This window comes from Odocoileus virginianus, chromosome 26 (genome assembly GCF_023699985.2).
Source record: "Odocoileus virginianus isolate 20LAN1187 ecotype Illinois chromosome 26, Ovbor_1.2, whole genome shotgun sequence".
Taxonomy (NCBI): Eukaryota; Metazoa; Chordata; class Mammalia; order Artiodactyla; family Cervidae; genus Odocoileus; species Odocoileus virginianus.
Genome location: NC_069699.1, coordinates 13,143,382 through 13,163,684, shown reverse-complemented (window position 1 = coordinate 13,163,684; position 20,303 = coordinate 13,143,382). Strand labels below are relative to the sequence as shown.

General features: G+C 42.9%; 2 long non-coding RNA genes across 4 annotated transcripts in view; one reads left to right on the top strand and one right to left on the bottom strand.

Annotated features, from left to right (window-relative positions):
• The first annotated feature begins 80 nt into the window (after positions 1–80).
• Positions 81–13,044, top strand: LOC110145182 (uncharacterized). 3 transcript variants are annotated; one of them, XR_002316118.2, is made up of 5 exons: positions 81–502; positions 1,051–1,117; positions 2,144–2,262; positions 3,279–3,447; positions 12,541–13,044. It is a non-coding gene; the product is annotated as an uncharacterized lncRNA (long non-coding RNA). The 3 variants fall into 3 exon arrangements; XR_002316119.2 differs by lacking the exon at positions 12,541–13,044 and adding an exon at positions 9,631–10,979; XR_002316117.2 differs by lacking the exon at positions 12,541–13,044 and adding an exon at positions 8,981–9,168.
• A 1,212-nt stretch (positions 13,045–14,256) lies between these two features.
• The window catches only part of LOC110145183 (uncharacterized), a 90,119-nt gene continuing 84,072 nt past the window's right edge, over positions 14,257–20,303 (bottom strand). Inside the window, exon 7 of the long non-coding RNA XR_011483622.1 lies at positions 14,257–14,350. This is a non-coding gene — a long non-coding RNA (uncharacterized lncRNA). The remainder of the gene's footprint in view (positions 14,351–20,303) is intronic.

Genomic DNA, 20,303 nt, shown 5'->3' with positions numbered 1-20,303 from the left:
CAGGCGCCCGGGCGGGGCCGCGGCGAGGGCGGGGCGGGGCGCACCTGCGGGCTCCAGCGTGCGAGCTGCTGCAGGGCATCCTGGCAGCGCCCCGACCCCAGCGAGTCTGGGCTGCGGCTGGCGGTACGAAGCGGGCGAGGCGCCCGAGCAAGAGCAAGCTGATGAAGGAGGAAGCACTAGGGACATGGCACAATGGCCCAGAAAAGTAGCCGAGCCGTGGCGGAAATCGGAGGGAAGGAACCGGGTCCTCATAGGACCCTGCGTTTGGGGGCGGGGGTCTGAGGGCACCAGGCACTTCACCCTTCTAAACGTTCACCCCCATCTCCCGCCCAGGTTTAAACAAAGAGCGGGAAAAAAATATACATTCACGAATATACGTACATATTTTTTTTTCTTTACAGTTTCTTCTCTGGGAACCCAATTAGAAAGAATTGTTTTGATTTTGTTGCTATTTTTTAAAAAGAGAAAAGCTTAGCATCTGAACACAGCGCTGGCTTTAAAGGTCAGTAAGAGACCCTTGCCTGGCCAGGGTGCCTCCTCTGGAAAAGCATGGAAAGGCGAAAGGTCATGAGAAGTATTAAAGCATGTCAAGTCAGGGACTCAGAACATGCCAGGCATTAACCGTGCCCCGGATGGTTCAGCGGCATGGTCACCTGGCATGTGGCTCCCAAATGGAGCTTAGTGATGGCCAGAGTGGAGAGTTTGGGAGGGTGGGAGAGAAGGGCAGGCGCTCCCATCTCCTATCCTCGGAAGCTTGGCGCACCATGGAGATTAGCTTCCCTTGCTTTCTGGAAATAAGTGACACGCCAGATGCCAGATTCTCCAACCTGCTTTTCCATTTCGGATTCTCCCAGCCCTCCACCCCTCCCCCAAGAGAAGACCCCTAGCAAAAAAGGGCACAAACTGCTTCGTAGAGAGCGGGGGAGGGGTGAGCTGTTTAGATGCTCCGAATGTGATTAAATCGACTGGAGGGAAAAAAGAAATCTAGATGGCTTGAGCAATTGTCTCTGCCGACCTGCAAACATCAGAAGCCTGTTTTTTTTTTTCCAGACTGTCGCCTGGGCATCTATTTTGCATATCCGAAGATAACTGGAAAGCAAGAGTGGATTGTTGGGAGGTACAAACACTCAGAGTAATTAGGGAAGGTTAACGTTAAGGGGGGCTTCCCAGGTGGCACTAGTGCTAAAGAACCCGCCTGCCAATGCAGGAGACGAAGTCCAGGAAGAGACGCAGGTTCGATCCCTGGGTCAGGAAGGGAGAAGGGAATGGCAACCCACTCCAATACCCTTGCCTGCGGAATCCCAAGGACAGAGGAGCTTGGAGGGCTACAGTCCATGGGGTTGTCCAGGGTGGAACGGACTCTGCTCTGTGATGACATAAATGTGAAGGAAATCCAAAAAGAGGGAATATATGTATAAATATAGCTGATTCACTTTGCTGTATAACAGAAACACAACACTGTAAAGCAACTATACGCCAATTTTTTTAAAAAGCAAAAATAAAATAATTAGAACATTATGATGTTATGATGTTATATAAAAGGTATCTAATAAAGGCTTATTATTATTTTAAAAAAGGGGGGGGGTTAAAAGAGGACTCCAAGTTACAATAACACTCTGGCATGGGGTGATGTCACTGGCTGGGAAAAGCCTTGGGCTATGGGCCTCTGCCCCTTGGGGCTGAGTCGAGGCCCCAACCCTGGGATAACACTGGCTTACAAAGACCTTCAAAGAGTCATCTCACTTTGACACACATTCTAACTCTAGCAGTATGTCCAGCAGGAGCTTGTGGAATTCATTCCTTTGTTGCTGAAAAACAGTGGTGAGGCCTTGCACTTTTCTCCTTAGGAGGGTATCACTATTCAGGGAACCCCACAGCCAAGTAAAGGGGAAAAAATACCATTCTAATGGTCTCCCAAGGGAATGCCAGTGGTTGAAGACCCCCACCACCAGGTCTGTAGCCCTGAGACAGAACAGTCATCACAAAACAATGTCTTAATAGATAAGCCCTTAGAAAATATGTAACTCAGGTTTTGAATAAATTCTATAAGGAAAATGGGACACAAGAATAGAAAAACAATTTTTAAAAAAAGGAACAGAATAATACCTTGGTTTAAATAAAGTGGGCTTGAATTCTCTTCCAGAGAAAGGGCTGCAGTCCTGGCCACACGGTGAATCACTTATTCATCTCTGGTGTTTCTTGGGAAGCTGGAGTGCTGCTGGCAAGAACATGACCCATTTTCAGTTCCACACCATCAATGTGGTAACATGATCTGATTATGCTTAGGCAATATTTTAAAATATTCAAGTATAAATTAATATATGATTACTTAACTTTGAATTTAAGCAAATGTGTTCATTGTTAATGAGAACCCCCTTCTTCAGTCTGCCCTGGGGCTTTCCCTAACCCAGACTGCTTTTTTAATGTTAGGTCTTTTTATGGACCTGTAAGAAGCTTTAATTAGATATACAGCACTCCACACAAATGACAAGATGGAGCATGCGGGCTTGGATTACATTCTCTGTGATTCAGATCTCCGAAATAACATAATGCCACTGATTTAGGGAAGTTGCTGTTTATTGGAAGGCAACCAGGGAGATGCTACAAATTAGGTTAAGATGTGAAAAGCAAGCCTATTCATGAAAGAACTGCCATTTTCATCTTGGGACTACCCCCCTTAAAGCAGCATGTATAACAAGGTTATATCGTCTCTAGATATTGTTAATTTTCATAATATAAAAACATTTCAAATACATTGAAAACAACAGAGACTGAGGATTCATGTATGGTTCAGTTTTGAGTTGTGACATTTAATTTTATGATTTCCTTTTGCGTATTTAATTAGTCATTTTGTACATTGATACTTGTGCATGTCTGAATCCTGGCTTCATTCCAGTAGGACCAAAATAATACTTCACTGGAATGGCCTGAAGAGTTTCTCAAAGAGTTTCCCTCACTACCCACTTGGCATCCGTTTGCATCCCTAATTCTTTTAGCTCAGATGTTTGTTAAGGCCTGTGCATATGTGTACATGCGTGTGTGTGTATGTGCATGTGTAATATATTCTTGACAGTTGCAAGGAAGGACTGAAAATGCCAGCCCTTAACTCTGCTTCTTTGCAACCTGTGAACTGGGAAACAAGGCAGACACTGCCTGGTATTGACCACCTGCCCCACCACTAAGAGTTATATGCCCTTGTGGGAAGACTGTTTAACTTTCCATCTGTTTCCTCTGTAAAATGGGAAAGATGGTGATGATAATGATACCTTTCTTATAAGGCAGGTGTAGGGCAGCTGTTCTCCAAGTGTGCCTCCTGGACCAGCAGCAGCAGGTTCTCCTGGGAACTAGACTGAAATGCAAATTCTCCAGCTCTACTCCAGACCTCCTAAATTTGAAAACTCGGTGGTTCCTCTGCTTTAAGAAGACTTCCAAGTGAATGTAACATAGGTGAGAGTCTGAGAACCACTATAGATGGGATTAAGGGGGTTTATGTATGTTAGTTGCCCAGTCATGTCCAACTCTTTGAGATACCATGGACTGTAGCCCACCAGGCTCCGCTCTCCATGGAATTCTCCAGGCGAGAATACTGGAGGATCTTCCCAACCCAGGGATCAAACCCAGGTCTCCTGCATTGCAGGCAGATTCTTTTCCTTTCTGAGCCAGCAGGGAAGTTTTAAAACAGTGCTGGCACGCGCTAAGTAGTATATTAGTGGATATTTTTTTTAATCAGTGGAATATAATGTTGCCAAGATACAGTTTAATTCAGGCCACAGGAAGGATGCCCATATTCCTCCAAGAAATAAATTCTTAATGCTTAATCTTTTGTCCAAAGACTTTTAACACTGCCTGCCAAACCCTTCATGATCTGGCCCCTGCCTTTTCCTGCTCTTTATCTCCAGGTAAACTGTATCTGTGACCTTCCCAGTTTTCAAAAGGGAAATGCTTTCTCATACCTCCAAGCCTTTGCCCATTCTGTTCCCTCTGCCTGGAAATGTCACCCACCCCTTTTCTCCACTTCCTATACCTGGCAATCTCCTGAATTCCTACTTACCTTTCAAAACCTCACTTGAGTGTCCAGGCTCATCTGTGGCACCCCCAATCCTGCTCAGTCAGAGCCAGGCCTTCTCTGAACCCATACCTCCTTGCACATGAATATTTATTATTATAGGGTTTCATAACTGCTAACTGTTCCATTTTCTCCCTTTGGATCTCAAAGGAGATCCTTGTCCAGGAGGACAAGGATTTTATTTTATTCAAATTTCTATTCATGCAGCTTAGCACTAATATAGCAAGTAGGCAGCCCAAGGGCTTAAACTTGGGGCATTTTTTTCCATAGAGGTTCTTTAAGAATTTGAACTAGGTGAGAATATTGTTTTTTGGGTTTTTTTGTGTGTGGGGCTGTATCTTGTGGCTTGTGGGATCTTAGTTCCCCAACCAGGAATTGAACCCAGGCCATTAGCAGTGAAACCACAGAGTCTTAATTACTGGACCACCAAGGAATTCCCAAAAACTTTTTAAAATTGGAAGATTTAATTTTTTAAGTAGTTTTACTGAAGTATGATCTGCATACCATAAAGTTCACCATTAATACATCGTTATTCAACGCGTGTGTGTGTGTGCGTGCTCAGGTGCTCAGTTCAGTTCCGTTGCTCAGTCATGTCCAACTCTTTCTGACCCTATGGACCGCAGCACGCCAGGCTTCCCTGTCCATCACCAACTCCTGGAGCCTACTCAAACTCATGTCCATTGAGTCGGTAATGCCATCCAACCATCTCATCCTCTGTCATCCCCTCTCCTCCTGCCTTCAATCTTTCCCAGCATCAGGTTCTTTTCCAGTGAGTCAGTTCTTCACATCAGGTGGCCAAAGTATTATAGTTTCAGCTTCAGCATCAGTCCTTCCAGTGAATATTCAGGACTGATTTCCTTGAGGATGGACTGGTTGGATCTCCTTGCAGTCCAAGGGACTCTCAAGAGTCTTCTCCAACATCACATTTCGAAAGCATAAATTCTTCGGCACTCAACTCTCTTTACGGTCCAACTCTCACATCCATACATGACTACTGGAAAAACCATAGCTTTGACTAGACGGACCTTTGTTGGCAAAGTAATGTCTCTGCTTTTTAATATGCTGTCTAGGTTGGTCATAACTTTTCTTCCAAGGAGCAGGCGTCTTTTAATTTCATGGCTGCAATCACCATCTGCAGTGATTTTGGAGCCCAAGGAAATAAAATCTGTCACTGTTTCCATTATATCCCCATCTACTTGCCATGAAGTGATGGGACCAGATGCCATGATCTTAGTTTTCTGAATGTTAAGGTTTAAGCCAACTTTTTCACTCTCCTCTTTCATTTTCATCAAGAGGCTCTTTAGTAGTTCTTCGCTCTCTGCCATAAGGGTGTTGTCACCTGCATATCTAAGGTTATTGATATTCCTCCCAGCAAGCTTGATTCCAGCTTGTGCTTCAGCCAGCCCAGTGTTTCTCATGAGGTACTCTGCATATAAGTTAAATAAGCAGGGTGAAAATATACAGCCTTGACATACTCCTTTCCCGATTTGGAACCAGTCTGTTCTTCCATGTCCTGTTCTAACTGTTGCTTCTTGACCTGCATACATACAGATTTCTCAGGAGGTAGGTCAGGTGGTCTGGTATTCCCATCTCTTTAAGAATTTTCCACAGTTTGCTGTGATCCACACAGTCAAAGGCTCTGGTGTAGTCAATAAAGCAGAAGTAGATGTTTTTCTGGAATTCTCTTGCTTTTTTGATGATCCAATGGATGTTGGCAATTTGATCTCTGGTTCCTCTGCCTTTTCTAAATCCATCTTGAACAAACATCTGGAAGTTCACGGTTCACATACTATTGAAACGTGACCTGGAGAATTTTGAGCATTACAGTTGCTCAGTCGTATCCAAATCTTTGCAATCCTGTAGACGATAGCCCAGCAGGCTCCTCTGTCCATGGGATTCTCCAGGCAAGAATACTGGAGTGGGTTGCCATTTCCTCCTCCAGGTAATTCAATGATTTTTAGTAAATTTAAAAAGTTATGAAACTATCACCTGATCTGCCCCTGATAGCTTATGGTGAATGATGTCAGATTCGTGATCTCCGAAGAAGATATAGCTTCTGGACCAGGGACCAGACTTGATCACTCAAGAGCTTTTTATGTAGCAGAGTTTTATTAAAGTATAAAAGGGAACAAAGAAAGCTTCTGACATAGACATCAGAAGGGGGACAGAGAGTGCCCCCACTCACTAGTCTTAGCAAGGCCTGGCAACCCACTCCAGTACTCTTGCCTGGAAAATCCCATAAGCGGAAAAGCCTGGTAGGCTGCAGTCCATGGGGTTGCGAAGAGTCGGACACAACTGAGCGACTTCACTTTCACTTTTCACTTTCATGCATCTGGAGAAGAAAATGGCAACCCACTCCAGTGTTCTTGCCTGGAGAATCCCAGGGATGGTCGGCCTGGCGGGCTGCCGTCTATGGGGTCGCACAGAGTCGGACTTAGCAGCAGCAGCAGCATATACTTTTACTTTTATTCCCACAACATACACCTTAAATTAACAAGATTAGAACTAACAATAGAAAGATCTTGCCAGACCCACTCCCACAATATACCTCTTAAAATAACAAGATTAGTCAGAAGGTTCTTGTTAAGGAGAAACATGTCTTCGAGTAAGATACACTGTTATATTGACTAAGACAAAGCAATGTAGAAAAAAAGTCTGTCCTTTTCTCCTTGATGCCCCAGACCCCTTTCTCCTTCTCTAGGGCTCCGGACCCCTTTCTCCTCCTTGGGGACCCTGGACTTCTTATCAACCTACCTAGGAATTGACTCTCACCCCAGTATTTCCATCACTCCCCAAAAGTTTTTCTCTGTCCATGTACAGTCAGTCACAATCCAATTTCCATCTCTTGGCCACCAATGATTTGTTTTCCATCCTTACAGATTTGCCTTTTCTACAAAGTCACTTAAATGGAATCACAGTCTTCAGTGTCTTCAGGCTTCTTTCACTGAGCATGACGTTTATCTATGTTGTAGCTATCTAAACAGTTCCTTTTTTAATTGCTGAATAGTATTCCATTATATATACTAGATTTTCTTTATCCATTTACCAGGTGATGAACATTTCATTTATTTTCAGATTTTTGCTATTATGGATGATGTTGTGAAAATTTACATAAACTCTCAATGGGGATATCCTGTCATTTTTCTAGGGTACTGTAAGATGAAATTGTTGGGTCATGTTATAACTGTTATGTTTAACAATGTAAGGAACTGACAAATTGTTTTCTGAAGTGACTGTACCACATTTTACATCCCCAGCAGCAACGTATGAGGGTTTTTATTTCTCCTCATCTGTACCAACACTTGCATCATTAGACTTTCAGATGATCTTTATTCTAATAAATGTATAGTGGTATCTCCTGTGATTTTAATTTGCATTTCCCTAATGACTAGTGATGTTGATCATTTTTTTATATTATTTTTAGCCACACAAATATCTTCTTTGGTGAAGCATCTATTCAAAACTGTTGCCAATTTTTAACTGGGTCATTTGCCTTATTGAGTTATAAAAATTTTTTATCTGTTTCAGATACAGGTCCTTAATAAGATATATGATTTGCAAGTATTTTCTCCCAGGCTGTGGCATGTATTTTCTTCTTTTAAATGATATCTTTGGAAATGCCAAGATTTTTTATTTCAATGAATTACAATTTAGAAAATTTTTCTTTTATGAATTGTGTTTTTGGTATCATATCTAAGAAATTTTTGCCTGAATCAAAGTCACAAAGATTTTTTTCCTGTGGGTTTTTTTTTCAGGTTTTATAGTTTTCAATTTAACATTTAATCTGTAACTGATTTTGAATTAATTTTTACATGATATAAAATTTTAAATTTATTTATCTTTTTGTATATGGATAGCCAATTGTCCCCAAACCATTCCATTTGTTTAAAAGAATATCTTTTCCTAGTTTAATTCCCTTGGCACTTCTGTTGAAAATCAATTTACCACAAACATAAGAATATTCTAGACTTTCTATTGGTTTCCATGGATGTATATCTATCATTACACCATTGTAACACAGTCTTGACAACTATTATTTTATAATAAGTTTTGAAAATGAGTAAAACAGTACCCCAACTGTGGTGTTGATTTTCAAAATTTTTTTGCTATTCTGGTGTATTGCATTTCCATATAAATCTTACCATCAGCTTGTCAATTCCTACCACCAAAAAACTGGTTTGGGACTTTGATTTGAATTGTATATTTAATTCAGTTTGAGGAGAGCTGCCATTTTAACAGTAGTGACTCTTTCAATTGATGAAAATGGTATATATCCCCATTTATTTAGATCTTTTAAAGTTTAGTGAGCAGTGTTTTATAATCTTTAGCTCTCACACATCTTTTATTATATTTCTGTTAAGTATTTGATTCCTTTAAGTGTTATATTGTAAACGGCATTGTTGTTCTTCATTCTTAGATTTTCCATTATCAGTATGTAGAAATACTGGGTTTTGTATCCTCTGACATTCTCATTTATTAGTTTTAATTGGTTTTTAAGATTCACTAGGATTTTCCAGATACAGGATCAAATCATATGCAAACAAACACAGTTTTGCATAATATTTCTTCATCTTCAACCTGGATACCTTTCATCTATTTTCCTTATCTTCTTGATGGGCTAGAACATCCAGTATGCTATTAAACAGAAGTATTGAGAATGGACATCCTTGCTTTCTTCTTACAATTATGGAAGACACCTTTAGTATTATCGCTAGTAAGTCTGATGTTTGCTGTAGGTTTTTTTCTTAGACTCTTCTTTACCTGCCTGAAGAAATTCCCTTATATTTTGAGTTTGAGAGTTTTATCATGAATAAGTGTTGAATTCTGGCAACTGCTTTTTCTGCATATATTAACATGACCAAGTATGTTCTGTCCTTTATTATATTAATATGACATACTGCCTTAATTTTCCAGATGCTAAATCTACCTGGTTAAAAGACATTTGCTCCTTGGAAGAAAAGCTATGACCAACCTCGACAGCATATTAAAAAGCAGAGACATTACTTTGCCGACAAAGGTCCATCTAGTCAAAGCTGTGGTTTTTCCAGTAGTCATGTATGGATGTGAGAGTTGTACCATAAAGAAAGCTGAGCATAAAGGAATTGATGCTTTTGAACTGTGGTGTTGGAGAAGACTTTTGAGAGTCCCCTGGATGCAAGGAGATCCAATCAGTCCATCCTAAAGGAAATCAGTCCTGAATATTCATTAGAAGGACTTTTGCTGAAGCTGAAACTCCAATACTTGGGCCACCTGATGCAAAGAGCTGACTCATTAGAGAAGACCCTGATGCTGGGAAAGATTGAAGGCAGGAGGAGAAGGGGACAATAGAGGATGAGATGGTTGGATGGTATCACTACTCAACGGACATGAGTTTGAGCAAGCTCTGAGAGATGGTAAAGGTCAGGGAAGCCTGGAGTGCTGCAGTCCATGGGATCGCAAAGAGTCAGACACAACTGAGCGACTGAACAAATTCCCAAGATAAATCTCACTGGGTCATTTTTTGTTACTGGATTTAATTTTTGTGTTTACACTCATATGGTACATTGTCATGTCTTTGGTCTCAGTGAACTTGGAAGCGGATACATTTCCAGAGCCTGTAGATAAGAGCCTTGTCCAGCTAACACCTTAATTTGAGCCTGTGAGACACTAAGCCGAGAACCCAGTCAAGTCTACCTGGACTTCTGACTGACACACCTCTTGAGTTCTAAGCTGCGAAGTTTCTGGTAATTTGTTACATACCAAGAGAAAACTAATACACCAACTTCATCCAGTTTCCCTCTGCTATAGAAGACCTGCCTCATGGCAGAGTTAATTTTGAAAAAGTAAAAATAAATCAAGATTTCTGGCTTCTCTTGAAAGAATGGGAAGACTCTGCAATTTGAGATTTGAATTTTTCACATGTCAAACCACCGGCAAGAGCAGAGCAGTGACTCTCCCCATCCTCCTTGCTGGCCCGGGTCTAGGTCCTCCAGCCTATCAGCCCATACCCTTCACCCTAGGCCTACATCTCCAATTACATGCCTGGCCCTGGGATATCTGAAATCTGTAACCACCCTGATCAGCACATGCTCAGCCTATAGTAAGTGTTCAGTAATTATCTGCTGAAGGAGTGAATCAAACCCCCAAACAGGCAACATGCAGGGGAATCTCACAGATGAGCACATGAATGGATATCTGGCACCACTGAATGGACATAAGGCCAAGGGTGCCATAACCTCAGTGCACTTTGGAGGGGTCAAACCCATGGACCCACAGAACCTGTCCACCTGAAAGAGATTTCCTGGAAGTCCCACCAACCTTCACTTACACTGCATTGGCCAAAAGTATGTCATGTGAATAGTCTTAGTTCCAAAGCAGGTCAGGAAATGTTTTCATCTTGTCACATGTCACTGCAGCCCCAACAAGGATGTCAGGGCTCCAGTAGGAGAAAAGGATGGATCCTGGTTAAGTGACCTGCAGTTTCAACACCCAGATCATAGAAAAGAACAAGACCAGCACCTCCAAAGCCCTCTTGTGCCCCTTCCCTGTCAGTGTTTCCCCAAAGAATATTCACTCTTGAAACACAATGTTTCCTCCTCTTAGCTTCGTCTAAATAGATTCATACAAGGAATTCCCAGGCGGTCCAGTGGTTAGGACTCCACACCTTTCCTGCCAAAGGCCCAGGATCCATCCCTGGTCAGGGAGCTAAGATCCCACAAGCCATGTGGCATGGCTGAAATAAATAAATGAAGTCTAACAAGTGACTTATTAGTTAGCCTTGAGAAAACCAAGACTATTGGTGAGGGAATTAATCCACCGCTCCTCCTTGAGTTGGTTATCATTAACTACTCATCTGCCCTTCAACCATGAACAGTCAGGGGAAATGACCAGTTGAGTATAACAAGTATTCTTTCCCAGGGGAGAAATTAAAAATATTTTATTTTTTATTTTTTTATTTATTTTTTTTTTTGCAAGGATTAAGTTTTTTTTTTTTTTTTTTTAAATTTTTATTAGTTGGAGGCTAATTACTTTACATCATTACAGTAGTTTTTGTTATACATTGATATGAATTAGCCATGTATTTACATGTATTCCCCATCCCAGTCCCCCCTCCCACCTCCCTCTCCACCCGATCCCTCTGGGTCTTCCCAGTGCACCAGGCCCGAGCACTTGTCTCGTGTCCCCAACCTGAGCTGGTTATCCGTTTCACCCTAGATAATATACATGTTTCAATGCTGTTCTCCTGAAACATCCCACCCTCTCCTTCTCCCAGAGTCCACAAGTCTGTTCCATACATCTGAGTCTCTTTTTCTGTTTTGCATATAGGGTTATCGTTACCATCTTTCTAAAGTCCATATATATGTGTTAGTATACTGTAATGGTCTTTATCTTTCTGGCTTACTTCGCTCTGTATAATGGGCTCCAGTTTCATCCATCTCATTAGAACTGATTCAAATGAATTCTTTTTAATGGCTGAGTAGTATTCCATGGTGTATATGTACCACAGCTTCCTCATCCATTCGTCTGCTGATGGGCATCTGGGTTGCTTCCATGTCCTGGCTATTATAAACAGTGCTGCGATGAACATTGGGGTGCATGTGGCTCTTTCAGATCTGGTTTCCTTGGTGTGTATGCCCAGAAGTGGGATTGCTGGGTTAAAAATATTTTAAAAATCAGACCCAGGTGACCACCAAATGTTTGGACACAGAATGGAATGGCCATAGTGTTGGCCAGAGAAGGGTCTTCGGGCCCACCCTCCCATGTAAGGAGGCCTTGGGCAGGGCAGTGGGCTGCTCAGAGAGGAGGCAGGATGACCAAGGCAGCAGGACTCCGAGGCTCCAGGGAGCAGATCTGTATCAGTCAGTGAGAATAAGCTCAGTGTTCCCCCCTCACCACAGAGTGCTGGCTGAAGGTTAGCGCTTTGTTGTTCAGCTGCTAAGTCACGTCTGAGTCTTTGTGACCCATAGACTGCAGCATGCCAGGGTCCTCCGTCCTCCACTATCTCCTCGAGTTTTCTCAAATTCACCTCCATTGAGGCAGTGATGCTATCCAACATCTCATCCTCTGCTGCTCCCTTCTCCTGGCCTCAATCTTTCCCAGCATCAGGGTCCTTTCCAATGAGTGCTCTTCCCATCAGGTGGCAAAGAATTAGAGCTTCAGCATCAGCCCTTCCAGTGAATAGTCAGGGTTGCTTTCCTTTAGGACTGACTGGTTTGATCTTCCTGTCCGAGGGACTCTCAAGAGTCTTCTCCAGCACTGCAATTCAAAAGCATCAGTTCCTCAGCACTCAGCCTTCTTTATGGTCCAACTCTCACACCCATACGTGACTACTGGAAAAACCATACCTTTGACTAGACAGACCTTTGTTGGCAAAGTGATGTCTCTTTTGCCAAAAGAGTATGAAGGTTGGGTGGCTTCTGGTGAAACTATGGCCACAAAATATCCTGGGCATCATATGGATCACTACAGTTCAAATGCAGTATCTCTTCACGAAGGTGAAACTGATCTGTCTCCTCACACATGGAAGCAGACATGATACTCGGTAGCACAGACCCCAGCCCTGGAGTTGGCATCTGATAACTGAACGGAGCCAAGCCGAACCATCATGGACATCAAAACAGCTAACCCTTATTTCCTTACGGTGGTCTTGCAAATAAAGCTTTCCTCATTTCCAGCTCACAATTCTTTTTAGCTGTCCCACCCCCGTTCCAAATCAAGGAGAGTTTAGACTTCATATAAAAATTTTAAAAAGTAAAAGCAGAATAGGGAAAGTTGGTTCAGGACTTAAAACCATTCTTCCAGAAATAGAAGCCCTAGATTCACTTCCAAACCCCAGTCCCTTGACAGCCTTGACTGCAGAGACCAGCAAAGTGACTTGCTCACTTCCCAGCCTCCTTTGTGAGGAGAGATGGCCATATGATCCAGTCTGGCCAGTAAGATCTGGGTGGAATTCAGTTGGAAGTGGGGGTGGTTTGGGGAAAGCTATTGCTTTTCTGATACAAAAGGACAGCTGCAGCTGGCTCTGGCCTTCCCCTTTCTTCCTGCCCTGACAGTGGGCGTGATGCCTGGAACCAGAGCTGCCATCTTGCAACCATGAAGGGGAGGCCAAGAGAATCAGCAATGCTGGCTCTGGACCTCACGAGCTGCTGAACAAATGCTAACAGCTGCCTGCTCCAGACTTTTTGTACCGTGAAAAAAATGGAAAACTCTGTTCTTTATGCTTGCTTACAGCAGGGAAGGCATTTCTAACTGACACAACTGTTATAAATCATTACTTGTCATAAACAGGCCAAAAACAACACAACAACAAAGATGGAGGGCCAGAGAAGATGTCCCAAGTTACTACCTGGGAAAATAGCTTTGGATGCTTGCTCTCAAAGCAAATAGGTATCCATTCCCACTAGGGTCAAGTCAAAACACAGAGAAGCCAACTTGAAAGGGCTTTCACTGGCCAAGGAGGGGACAATATGAGCAGCAAAAAAACAGTGATTACCGTGGATTAAAATACTTTAAAAATGAAGAAAGGGAAATAACCAAGCATGCATCCTGCCTTCCTTGTCTGAACTGTATTTCAGAGAAACCAAACGCATGCTGGTGCTCAGTTGCTGCTCAGATGCTCAGTCATATCAGATTCTTTGCAACGCTATGGAATGTAGCCTGCCAGGCTCCTCTGTTCATGGAATTTCCCAGGCAAGAATACTGGAGTGGGTTGCCATCTCCTCCTCCAGGGGATCTTCCCGTCCCGAGGATCGAGCCCGTTTCTCTTATCTCCTGCATTGGCAGATAGTATCTTCCCCACTAGTGCCACCTGGAAGGCCTGAAGAAATGACAAGGAGAAGAATTCCAGCTGACAGAGACAGAAAGAAGGACAGAATTAGGAAACCACTGCTTTGGAATACGTGTTGAAATAAAGAATCTAGGCAACAACCACCAATAACTTAAGTAGGGACTTCCCCTGGTGGCCCAATGGCTAAGACTTTTTGCTCCCAATGCAGGGGGCCTGGGTTTGATCCCTGGTTAGGGAACTCTTTCCCACACGCCACAACTAAGAGTTCACATGCCACAACTAAAGATACTGCATGCCACAACCAAAAGATGCCACATGCTGCAACTAAGACCTGGAGCAGTTGAATGAATGAATGAATGAATAAACAAATAAAATTAGATAAAAGGGTGACAGGGAATTTTGGACCATGCTGATAATACCTGAGCCCAAATTCATCAATTTTCACATCTCTAAAAATGGGACAATCAGCCTTGTGATGTAATACGCCAGAAAGTACACAGCATCTTCTGTGAAGTTTTCTAGAAAAAAAACAAACAACAACAAAAATAACACTTGAATCCAGTTTACAGGAAACAGAAGCACAAGTTAAATGACACCAGGAGGAAACCCACCAACCAAGTCCAGAATGTAGGCTATTCCAGTAGACAAATGACTCATTTCTCCCCCTCCTCAAGGGAATGGCCTTAAAAGAAAACGGGGATTTTTACAGCTGAATGAAACAACTGTAAAAATACGAGTTAATCAGGAAAATATGGTACAGTATGAGTATTACTTCCCATGATAATGGCATTGTGGTTATGTATTTTAAAAAAGTTCTTCTCTGATAGAATACTTGCTGAAATATTTATGGATGAAATGTAATAATGCCTGGAGTTTGCTTTAAAAATATTCCAGCAACAGCCAAACAAATGTTGTGTGTGGTGGAGCTGAGGGGAGAGTAGAGAGGAAACAGAATCAGGTGATCCCCAAAGGGGTTCATTGTAATTTTTCCTCCACTTAGATATGGTTGAACATTTTATATAAAGTGTTTTTTTTGAACTGATTACTTTAATTGGATTTTCCTGCATTCTAGATGCCAACAGCAACAGAAATGAGAAAGCAATTTAAAAAAAGAAAATCCTGTCAAAGTCCCTGAATTATGGTTCTTTCCTTCATGATGTTATTTTCATACTAGCTAAAACAAATGCTACAATCCCGAAACTGGAATATAAAGCAATGTCATGTGTCTGTACTTGAGAGCACGGTGTTTCTGGGGGTACTTAAGAGATGCTGTCCTACCCAACACCTGTGTTCTCATCCACCTGTGGGCTTCCCAAGGCTGCTTCCCCTCTCTCCTCGCATGTTCCCCAAAGCACTTTGCTTCTGTCACTGATGTTTAATAGCTCCTTCATTCTTTTCCATCAGTCTGTGAGCCATCCTCCCTCCCTCCCACTCTCAGTCAAGGACCAAGAAGCAATTCCCATTATTCTCTCTATAGTAGGCTGATATTAACACATAGTGCATGCGTGCGAGTAGGTGCTCAATCAGTATTTGGGGACTGTATGAACACAATCTAATCTGCTATGTTTTACACCTGTGGAGTCTGACACACCAAGGGTGGAAGTTTCTAGGCTAGGACTATGACATTTCAGAATCAGAACCATTCCTGAGAATTTACACCTTCTCATTCCTAACCCAAGGCTATTTCTGAATGTCATGGCTGATTCTAGAAGTCTTCCTCATTAGGAGTGGAGCCCCCCTCTACCAGTATTCAATGTGCCATTTCCAATGTTCCCCAAACCCCAATTCTCACAATAGATTCATCATGTGCTCTGCTGTGACACTTTTGTATCTTTCCAGAAGATATTACCCAAATCTGTTGTAGGCAGAAGGGACTGTAAGTAATTTTATAACACAGACAACAAGGTATTGTTACTCATCACTGCCACCACCACCACCATTCATGAAATCCTTAGCACTCATGCTTTCAGAGCTAGGAACTCAGTTCTCCCTTAGTTGATTCAGCTTTTAATTTGCTGAGTCAAGAAAAGGAAACCAGGAAATAGCTTCAGTGTTTCTTGAGTTTGGGCCCCAGTGTCATGGGGATACACTATGGCATGCATGGCAATCCATTCCCAACTGGAAATGACCACAGTTTTCTCTGAGCCTTGCTCCCCACTCTGAGCTAAGTCTTCGGCAAGAGGTCCGCACTCAGAGAGTCCACCTGGCCCATCTTCAGGAAGGCCCTTTTGTTTCTCTGATACTCCCCAGAGTACAAACCACAGTGATGGAAAGCCATCCAGACATCTGTTTCTCAGCCTTGTTGCTTACTTCAATGTCACAACCTCTGACCCCTCCCCTACCCCCAAACTAGATTGGGCAGACTTCTTTTATATATATATATATTTTTTTTTAATTAATTGGCTTTATTTTTTTTGTAGCTACTTGGGGTTTCTTTTCACATTTTAAACTTTTTATTTCATATAGCTGATTAACAATGTTGTGGTAGTTTCAAGTGAACAGTGAAGGGAATCAGCCATACGTATGCATGTATCCATTCTTCCCCCAAACCACCTCCCACCCAGGCTGGCACATAACATTGAGTAGAGTTCCAAGTGCTACACAATAGGTCCTTGCTGGTTATCCATTTTGAATGTGGCAGTGTGCACATGTGGGTGACCTTCTTTGTGTTCCCACAGCAAGTCACAGCTCATCTGACATGATTCTTCCAACACACTTTTATAGTTTTTGCCCACCTTCACTGTAGCTAACAAGCTCTGCCAAGGTACAGACTGTTTTTCACCATAGTTGCCCCAGCACCTTGCACATGGTAACCCCTCCACAAACACTTGCTTCATGAATATACGAGTAATCCAACAAAAGCTTTTCAAGAGTCAAACGTTCAGCAATCGAGACTCTAAATTTAAACCATTTGACTTATTAAGGTGTTCAAGAGACACCTTTGGTCCTCAAGGTTTAACTCAAACTTAATGCTGAAAAGGGAGGAATCACCTATCTCTCAGAAAGTGACGGAAAGATTGGACAGACGTGGAATGGGTTCTGCAGGTACCCACCACACCTTCCCCTGTCACTTCTCTCTTTCTCTCGAGCCACCACCTCTGAAATGACCAGTGGAGGTTTTACTCTTCCTCCTCTTCCAGTCCTTTGTTCTGCCCTCTTTGAATAGAGAAGACATGGAGATGTGGGATAGTGGTAAAAGGGACAAAAACCGCTGGCATGAGCTGAGCCCTTCTTCCCGCTGCTTCCGCTCCCCCTTACAGCACACGGGGCCTGACTCACCAGGAAGATGACTAAACCTCGGGCCCAGATCAGTACTCACGGCCCCTCCCTGTGCCTGGACCTGGTTACTGAGTAGATCTCAATCTGCGATACTCTGCAATCTGGGTGATTCATGATGCTCCCCATACTTCCTAAACGGTAAACTCTCACTCAAGGCAATGGCGCACTTACGTGAACTCAGAGCCCAAACCAGACCAGAAAGTACCCAGATGCATACAAAGTGAAAACAGCCTTGTTTCATTTCCCGTTAGGTGAATAACATCTAACTTCACATGAAATCAACCAAAAGGGCCCAATTCAGATTTCAGGGACCAATGGCGGTCATAAACCAAGTGGAAAAACTCCCTAGACTAAACCAACTGAGGTTTACTGAACATGGAAGGTACTATGCCCAAATGTCTATACACTCAGGACTGAATATTCAAATAACTTATTTTTACAAAGGAATCTTTCAACAGATTCACTCACCGTTAGTTCTGGTAGGAAAAATCAATCTCATTATCACTGTCATTGAATATTCAGTGCCCATAATAACCTGCTCCAGCTGAAAGGCCATTTAGAAAAGGAAAGAAACCAGGGACCCTTGGGCCTACGACCACGTGTGGGGCTCAGAGCCAACAACCCCATCATCCTAAGCACTGTGAACGTGAAAACTATAAGCCATGTCTTGCCTTCAAGGAGGTTACTGATCCTTTGCTGCCAAGGTATCAGAGAGTAAATGCCAATACACAGTGCAGTCTGCAAGAGCACTGGTTTCAGAGACAGAGGAAGAAAGAACGTGTCCGTAAGTAGCTATGTATATTGCTTTCTGCTTCTGCAGTGCTTTCATATCCACCAGTACTTCAATCCCATGAGGGCAAGTCATGTATTTTGTTCACCACTGCAGCTCCAGAATCTCGCACTGGTATCCAGCTCAGAGTAAGAGCTCAATAAACGTCTGCCACATAAATGAACCAATGGGGATGCTGCGTCACATGTATTTGGGAGAAGAAAACTGAGAAGGGAACCGATTTCCGGGAGCTGGTGGTCATCAGCTCAGTGTTCACCCATACAACTCATTACACGTAGCTGCTCATAAGACACCGACATGCTCCTGTCCTGGTGTTCCTCTAGTGGTTCCTAGAAGTTTGGAAAATATAGGAACACAATTAAGCAACATACATGTGTAGACCTAAAAACCTGACTCGTGTCTAAAAGGTAGTATCTACTATTCACAAAACTATAAACATGAAAAATCTTTCTCGGGACTTTCCTGGTGGGCCAGCGGTAAAGACTCCACACTCCCAGTGCAGGGGGGACGGGATCAATCCCTGGTTGGGGAACTAGATCCGCCTGGCACGACTAAAACCTGGCACAGACGAAAAACAAAACAAACTTTCTTAGGAGGAGGAGAAGCATGGGTAGAGCATGGATTTTGATGTCTTTGACAGTGAAATAGCCTCCAAGTCCTTTTTTGATTACACTTTGCTTCTTCTTCACTCTGAAAGGCATAGCAAATATCAGTTAATGTTCTTCTATGAGTAGAGGACATAACAAGGAATTTATATAGGTCAGAGAATATTTTAAAACCCCAAACAGAAGAGCTGCTAATGAATTTAGTTGAGGGTGTCTTGCCACCAGAAAAAAAATGACAGACCTTTCCTAAACACCTTTGGCTGTCTGCTCATCAAGAAAAGTCACACATTTTCTCTCTGTAAAAAGTGTCAAAAGAGGGGAAAAAAAAAAAAGACTGCAGTTTCGTTCCTGATGGGCTGAAGATTGGGACTGTTTTAAAATTCAATATATATTATAATAACCCTAGAGGACCATGGGAGAGCTCTACTCAGAGAAGGTGCTGAGGTCAATGTCTCTGATTTCCATGTCAGGGAAGTTTTGCAGGATGCAGGCTGAAATGCTGAAGCCTGGGCACATCATTCTCATCCATGAGGCCAAAACCAAAAAGTTTCTGTGCTTTTTCCCTTTTTTCTTTCTTTTTTTTTTTAATAGTTGATGTACAATGTTGTGTTATTTTCCAGTGTACAGCAAAGTGATGCAGATTCTTTTCAGCTATAAGATACTGAATATAGTTCCCTGTGCTATATACACTTATTATAGGATGTTGAATATAGTGCCCTGTGCTATACACTTATTATAAGATATTGAATACAGTGCCCTGTGCTATACAGTAGGACATTGTCTATCTATTTTATACATACTAATGTGAGTGTTCATTGGAAGGACTGATGCTGAAGCTGAAACTCCAATACTTTGGCTGCCTCATGCGAAGAGTTGACTCATTGGAAAAGACCCTGATGCTGGGAGGGATTGGGGGCAGGAGGAGAAGGGGATGACAGAGGATGAGATGGCTGGATGGCATCACCGACTCGATGGACACGAGTTTGAGTAAACTCCGGGAGTTGGTGATGGACAGGGAGGCCTGGTGTGCTGCAATTCATGGGGTTGCAAATAGTTGGACACGACTGGGCAACTGAACTGAACAGAATGTGTATCTGTTAATCCCAAACTCCATTTCTCTTGTTTTTAATACCACTTATGATGACGACTTCCCACAATTACTGTCTCTGCTGCACAACTCCTATTAAGCCTTTGGGAAAGCCTCGAGGTGAAGCTCCTGATCTGTATTTTTATCATATTGTAGAATCACCTGCACTGCAAGTACCATTGGCTCTGAACTCTTAAGATAGGTCAATTATGTATGTGCAGGTTTGAAGAAAGCCTTTAAAGAAGCCTCAGTCTGGTTAGAGCTGCTCTGGTGGTGCAGTTGGTAAAGAATCCGCCTGCAGTGCAAGGGACCGCCCAAAATGCAGGAGACTGGGGTTCGCTACCTGGGTCAAGAAGATTTCCCCGAGAAGGAAATGGCAACTGACTCCAGCATTCTTGCCTGGGGAATCTCATGGACAGAGAAGCCTGGTGGGCTATAGCTCACGGGGTCGCAGACACAACTTAGCAACTAAACTACCACCACCACAGTCTGATTCAGTGACTTTAGAGCCTGTCTGTGTGCCCCGTGCTCATCCCTGAACAGCCAGAAGGGGAAGCGACACACACTGACTCTGAGTCCCGGATGAGCTGCCTTCTCGCCATCCAAGTATGGTCCAGGCCTCAGGCTGGCACTGGTATTCTGGAATAATAACACCTGCCTCAGAGGGTGGTTGATGTGAGGATCAAATGAGTGAACTCATGAAGAATGCT